Source organism: Lates calcarifer, linkage group LG6 (genome assembly GCF_001640805.2).
Source record: "Lates calcarifer isolate ASB-BC8 linkage group LG6, TLL_Latcal_v3, whole genome shotgun sequence".
NCBI lineage: Eukaryota > Metazoa > Chordata > Actinopteri > Centropomidae > Lates > Lates calcarifer.
Window position 1 is genome coordinate 20619482 of NC_066838.1, and position 6929 is coordinate 20626410.

Genomic DNA, 6929 nt, shown 5'->3' on the forward strand with positions numbered 1-6929 from the left:
AATGAAGTTTACACAGAGGAGTTAGACTTTACATATAATTGCAAGCTAAACTCAGGAGCTTAAACCTCTGTAGAAGTCCAACAGTAGTCTTACCCATATTCTTTCTCACTGAACCATTTCCTATCTTGTATTTATGCATTCATACATTGCACAGAAATGCAAAGCTCATTGAAGTTAAAGGTCCCAAGATTCCCTGACTATTCTTAGAATCTGAGCAGACCTGGACAAGAAAGCTTTGGAAAGATCAGGAACTCATAGAGCTACATTTTCTCACTAACTCTACAGAAGCTGCAAAAAAAGATGAATCCACTGGGAATTTAATAGAATAAGTTGATGTGTGACTTCCATATTATTACCATCCTTACACTCTTCTCTGTTTACTTTTAAGCAAACATATTGAGATTTAAATGTTTTGTTCCTGTACACACAGTATATATTGTACTGTCATGGTTGTATGTTGTCTGTAATATTTTCCACCTTTACTGCCATATTTTGTGAAATAAGATTGTTTTTCAAATTTTCAAAAAGAACTAAGTTTTTGGAATAAAAGTCTGAAATAAGGCAAATTCTGTTACACCCCTGTGGGTTTATGCCAACGATGACAGCATGCATCCTCAAATTTATACCTATATTCCTAAAACACCAGCAGAACTCACAGCTTTCTTTTCCTGATTTATTTTCAAAGGAGCTGGTGTGACATTCATTAGGTGACTTTCAAATGTGTCTTAAATAAACTCTGATTCACACACACTCACACGAGCTCTTACAAAAGTTTAAGAGAACCTGTGCAGAACTGCTTGATTACCTTTTATCTGTAGAATAACCTTAAAGCCAGTCAGAAGAGCTTTACCTCTGTGCTTTTGTACAAATTGAGTAGAAACCCTTTGAGCACCTGTCATAATACGCAGCTTTAAAAACAAAAATCACATCGCAAATTCAAAATGAAAGCAGCCAAAATAAGATAATTAAGGTAGGCGCTATAGGATCCTCGCTCTTAGAAAAATGCCACGCAGCTGAGGCAAAAATACAGTACAGTCAATCACAACAGATGAAGAGAGGATTAAACAAATGCCTTATTTTCTCCTTATCATCCACAAAATTAGAAAGAAATAACCTCAATTTTAGGTATTATTTAGACTTGACTCTCACAATTCAAACCAGACCCACAAATAACATGGTTCTGGCAGCTTATTTGATATCAGTTTCCAGTTGATATGTGGCAGGGAACCTTCAATCTCTTGTGTCTCTCTACTGGTGACAGTAGTTCATGTTCCCTAATAGAAAATAAAGTGTCTTGGGGCACATGAAAAGCATAATGGAAACACTGTTCTATTCCCCTTTAACAACTTTTTCCTCATCTAGAGTTGACACTTGTAATAAAAAATGTAAACACAATTCCCCTTGTCTCTCTCTCTCTCTCTTTATATACTGGGTGTGCGTGTCTAAACTAAATTAGCCTTCTTTTACTGCAGGCAACTATGGTATATAGGCAACCCAGAGCAATAGACTAAATGTAGTTTGGTCATGGTTTAGGGGTTTCATCTATTTGCTTTGTCATTTACGGGTACATACTATCTGGAATAGAGATTCCATGTTTGCTTAATTAAAACAGAGAGCCGAGCAATTACATTTTAATGAACAAACATTAATTGGACAATATTAATGTTATCAGCTGTGTGTGATGTATTCATATGTTTTCATGCCTCATGGCTGTATGTTACAGTAATGAAACAGAGGGAGTATAGAATTTGCATTGTTAATACTAATGCACTGAGAAACACTATATGTACCAGATGTGCAAATTTTATACATTTCGTATTTTAAGTGTAATCTTTATTTCTGAAACAAGGTTTACTTTGTCACTGCTTTCCACAGCAAAGTGATAATAAGTTCCCATTTCAGTGTTGTCTGTGTAAATTATTTCAGGTTTTTTTTTTCTTCCAACAGGCGACTGGATGTCATTCTAATTTTGTTCCATGAAAGTGTAAAACCTGATGACAAAACCAAATGACTGGTGAAGATCAAGGGTTTTGTAATGTGGATCAAAGCACTCAAACAAAATAAAGCATTTGAATGAATCGAAACAAGTACGAATTCTAAAAAATATCTTCACATTTTGCTAAATTGTTGTTTTTCATGCTTTAGCTTTTGTATGGATTAAACACTTGTGATGTAACATATTAAGTGGTGAGCTATAGAGATGCTGGTAGGTAGATTTTGTAACTTGTGGTCAGAGCCACATGAGCTGTTCCCCTTGTTACAAGCATTTATGCTAAGCTAAGATAACCAGCTGTTGACCCTTGCTTCATACCTAACTCAAAACTGTATTTCCCAAAATGTCAAACTGTTTGTTTAAAGATTAAACAAACCCAGGTCTTCTGAACTTCTGAAGTATGATGTGCCTGCACAGAAAGCCATTAAGGGCGGGCCGTTTCGTGTGTTCAACCTTCAGATTAGGACAGCCTAATTTCCTAAACTATTTTTAAAGTGTCTTGTATGGGTAATTGTGATTTACTGTCAGTCTCCATTAAAGTCAAGCATAAGGGGTGAGGCCAGAGTGGCGAGGAAGAAAATAACCTACAGCAAGACACCATAGCCAGGGAGATGGATTGGACATGAGTCGGCCGCTGCTCATTTCACGTCCTTCGCCTCAACAGATGACTCTCACATTATGTCATTGTCTGCTATGAAACAAAGAAGCTAAGACAGACAGTTTCTTGGTGATAAACAAAATAGCATCCCATCTAAAAAATGCTTAACGACATAGCATCTTACTCATTTAGATGTTACTGTTAGATGACATTTCAGTCCCCTCTAAAGGCACAAACCTTTTTGATTTTCAGGGCAGAGACATTAGAAACCAAACTACTAGCCCTAGCTAAAGTTGTTAGTATTCATTAACGGCCCAACTTCAGCTCAGTTTCAGGTTTTTCAGTGGCAACATTTTCAGTGTGCAGCTCAAATATAAATAAGAGCGCACGGCCCTTTCACTTAGCCTGGAGGCACTTCCATGTCATGGTAAGTCTGTTCAGCTTCTTCATAAAGATGAACTATTATACCGAACCTATTTTTGCATACCTGTAGTTATTGTGTACTATATGCTGTGTTGTTCACAATAGCTTGACAAAAAGGCAGAGGGAGCTCATCTTTAATTCAAGGCAGGCTCTCTCACACAGAGATAAATCCTCTCCCCACTTATAAGGGGAAAAAAAAGCCTCCAAGTATTTATCTCTCTATTCAGCAATAATTTCGCCTACCTGTATCCTCTGCAATTTCAGAGAGGGATTCAATTTCATGTTTCTGTGAGGCATTTAGCAGATGCTTTTACCCACAGCAACTCACAATGCCAGTGTTCCAGCCCACAACATATGGCCGACACACACTTGTCACGTTCATTTCCAAACAATCACGTCAGGTTCGCAGCAGGTTACACCCCATTCAAATTACCACACCTGGAAACTAAACATTTGGTTGTATTTTGTCTTCATGAGGCGGTGTGATTTGATTAGAAAACCATTTTTAGCCCCCTGATTTAATTTACTCTCTCACATTTGCCAGCATGAATATCTGCACAAACGTCCCTGCGAAAACACAGAATGTCAGCTGAGCGCCTCAGCATTGGTCTGACATAACTTGATATAAGCGGGTGCAACAGACACTGTGCCGGTGTCATTGTAAATCTGTCTATGTATGCTATGTGTGATCAAGTTGTTATTCCTTTGTGAGGACCTAACGGCATGAAAGGCCTGGTGTTCTCTGCATGAATCATTTAGATGAAAGCCTGAGGAGGAGGGGGAAGGAGCACAAGGCACCTGATGTCAACTTTAATTAGAATCCAGTTTGGTCCACGTTACCTTGACTTTGAAATCCCTGAATCCTGCAGGGGCAGTGGAGACAGTTCTCGGTTACAGGATGTGATTAGACTACGTAATCTTGCTGATTGCTTGATGCCACAGAAAAGAATGGCAAAAAGGAGTTGATAACTTTTACCTTATTAAATGCTTTGAGCACACGATATATGTGCATTCCTAACAGTAACTTGGGAATATATCCGGAGCAGATCTAGCTTTCACAAACAGCCGCGCAGTTACTAATAAAAAGGCATCTTGAGCATTGATCTTCCCCCCAAGCAGATAATTATCGTTGTGTGGGGATTATATCTTGATGGGAGTTATTTCACACTTAACACCTTATCATCATATCCACTTGCTTTAAGTTGCACCTTGATATTCATGGAAACAGAGCAGCAACTTCCAAGTGCAGAGACTGGAGCATGACTAGACTGTCTGAGTGTTTTGAATGAAATGTGTCTTCAGAACAAACCCACGGGAGCCTCAATTCCCAGGACGTCCCTGGTGTGTCATAAAAAGAAGTCAGGGCACATCACCATCACTTGTGTCTTATTTCTCACTGTTCTGCAGCTTGATGTGAGACATCAGAGCCTACAGCAGCAGCCCAGAGAGCCACTCCAAAGACTGACAGAAAATGGGATGGTTCTTGCTTCCATCTTGCACACATTATGTTCATTTAGCAATCCCCATGTTAGACAGGAAACATTGTTTCAACTGCTAGTTCAAATCGTGGTTGCCTGAAGCAAATAAACCAAGACCTAAACAGCATTTTCATGTATTCATACAGACATATATAGCAGCTGCTGCCGCCTCGGACAAATATTATAATTTCAGTACAAAGGATGGTGGACACTGTGCTGTAATTTGGCATCTGTGTTTATGCTGCATGATCCACAACACAGATGGAGCAAACAGACAACATGGGCAAGGGCAGAAACACAGCAGAAACACTGAACACAAGCCATTCAGATGCCTATTAATTCACCACTGATTGCTAATTCAACCACACCTGGATTTACAGTGCAAAGTCATCCTTCTCATTAAAGCTAACATGGTTGTCTCTCCTCATTAAAGTTCTTAATTGAGTCAAATTCTCACTCTGTATGATAATGAATGGGGCTGACCAAGACAAGTATGAGTCAGGTGTCAACTATTCAAGTTGATTCTAGTTGATATGCAATTAAGTTTAGCATGTGTTTCATTGAAAGCCAAAGTCTCACCCCATTTCTGTTCCACTCATGTTTGTACTGTCTTTCTAAAAAGCTGACAGTTCTACTGGGTCTGCGGTTTTGATTCGGTCACATACAGTAGCATGTAGTTAAACCTTTTTTCTGAAAACATTTTATCTTTTGTTCTGTCTGTGAGATACCTTTGACGACGCAACCTGCCTCTGGAAAATGGTTTAAATGGTTTTCACTTTAACTATTCCCCTAATGTTTGTGCAGGGATTGATATGTGGCCAAATCACAGGATAATGTGCAAAGTGCTGTGGTGGGAGCTTTTGTTGTTGAATGCTACCAAAAAAAAAAAACTATCAAACAAACAAAAGTCACAATTTTATCTTAGTTGACAAGATAGAATGACAAGATATTCCAATTTCACTGTCAGGCATAAAGGTAGATACCAGAAGCAGACTGATAATCTGGACATTCTGTCAATGTTCAGAACGGCTGGTGGACCAAACACGGCTAAGGGCTGTCAGACCACTGAACTGAGGCAGAAATTCAAAATTGACTGACCAGCAACTGCTGGCCTAAATACTAATCAGCATCCAAGTCTATCAGAGTAATAAAAAACATATATTACCTTTACCTGTCCAGTAGTTCCATTATGCTTAACTGTTTATATGCATTTTGAAACAACATGCTGCTGCCAGTTATTGGATTCCCTACATTTGTTCTTTTTATCATTAAATGTTGAACCACTTTTACATATGTGCAATGTACATCAATCAGCCACAACATAAAAACTAGTTACTGGATTTGATGTTGTGGCTGATTAGTGTATGTGATATTACTACATTGATATATTGGCTTGAATAGTTCTGTAAGGTAAAATTAGAAAATTGAGACAACCCTGCTATTTACTGCATTGTGTTTGTTCTGGGCTGCAGCCCTGGGTAAAGAAAAAAATAATCTGGAATTTACATTTTTATCTCATAAATGAGAGCTGTTGCATTTTAAGGAACAAACAAGGTTTTTAACGCAGCTAAGTATACTGTAAGCAGACAGTAGAAAAAAATGAAATAAGTGGAAGGTGCAGGAAAAACTTTCATTTTTCCAGAAGATGGATGACACGCTGCACAGCACCAGCAGTCACCCAGAGTTCCTCCTGGAATAAATCCTGAGGGGCAGAGGCTGTGGAAGCAATGACCAGTATCCCACTGTGATACTGCATCAAAGTGTTGTAAATACAGAAGCAAGTCCTGTTACCCATTCATCTATGTGTGAAATGGTTCTCAGTCTTATATACCTATGTGTACAGAGAGCAAGAGTGGCAGAGCTGCAGTTAATAACCTGAGTGCCAGGCTTGAAGCTGTAAGTCTGAAGGAGGTGACTGAGATGTTTTCAGTTGACATAATTATGATTAAATAGATAGTTTGACATTTTGGGAACAGCACCTATTCACTTTCTTTCTGGAAGTTATATGGGATGATTGGTGGCACTCTCTATAGGAGACAGTTAGCTTAGTATAGAGACTGGAAAAAGGGATGAACATTGCTAAATTGGCTATGCCCAAAAGAAAGATAATCTGCCTACCAGGACCTCTAGAGCTTACTGATTAACATATTATATCTCATTTGTTTAATCTGCACAAAAACTGATGTGTAAAAGCAGCAACTTATGTTTTTCTCTAAGGACTATTTCATGGCTGGGAGCAGTAAGTCTAGGAAATCACTGCCCCCGGCCAAGAAACCTTCCATGAACCCACAACTTGTCATTTTTACACTTTAGTTTTTGTTTGTGCAAACAAATTAGATATAACATTGTGAGCTTTAGAGATACTGGTAGGTGGATTTTGTTAACTTTCTTCAGAGCCAGGCTAGCTATTTTCCTTAGGTTACAGTCTTTGTGCTAA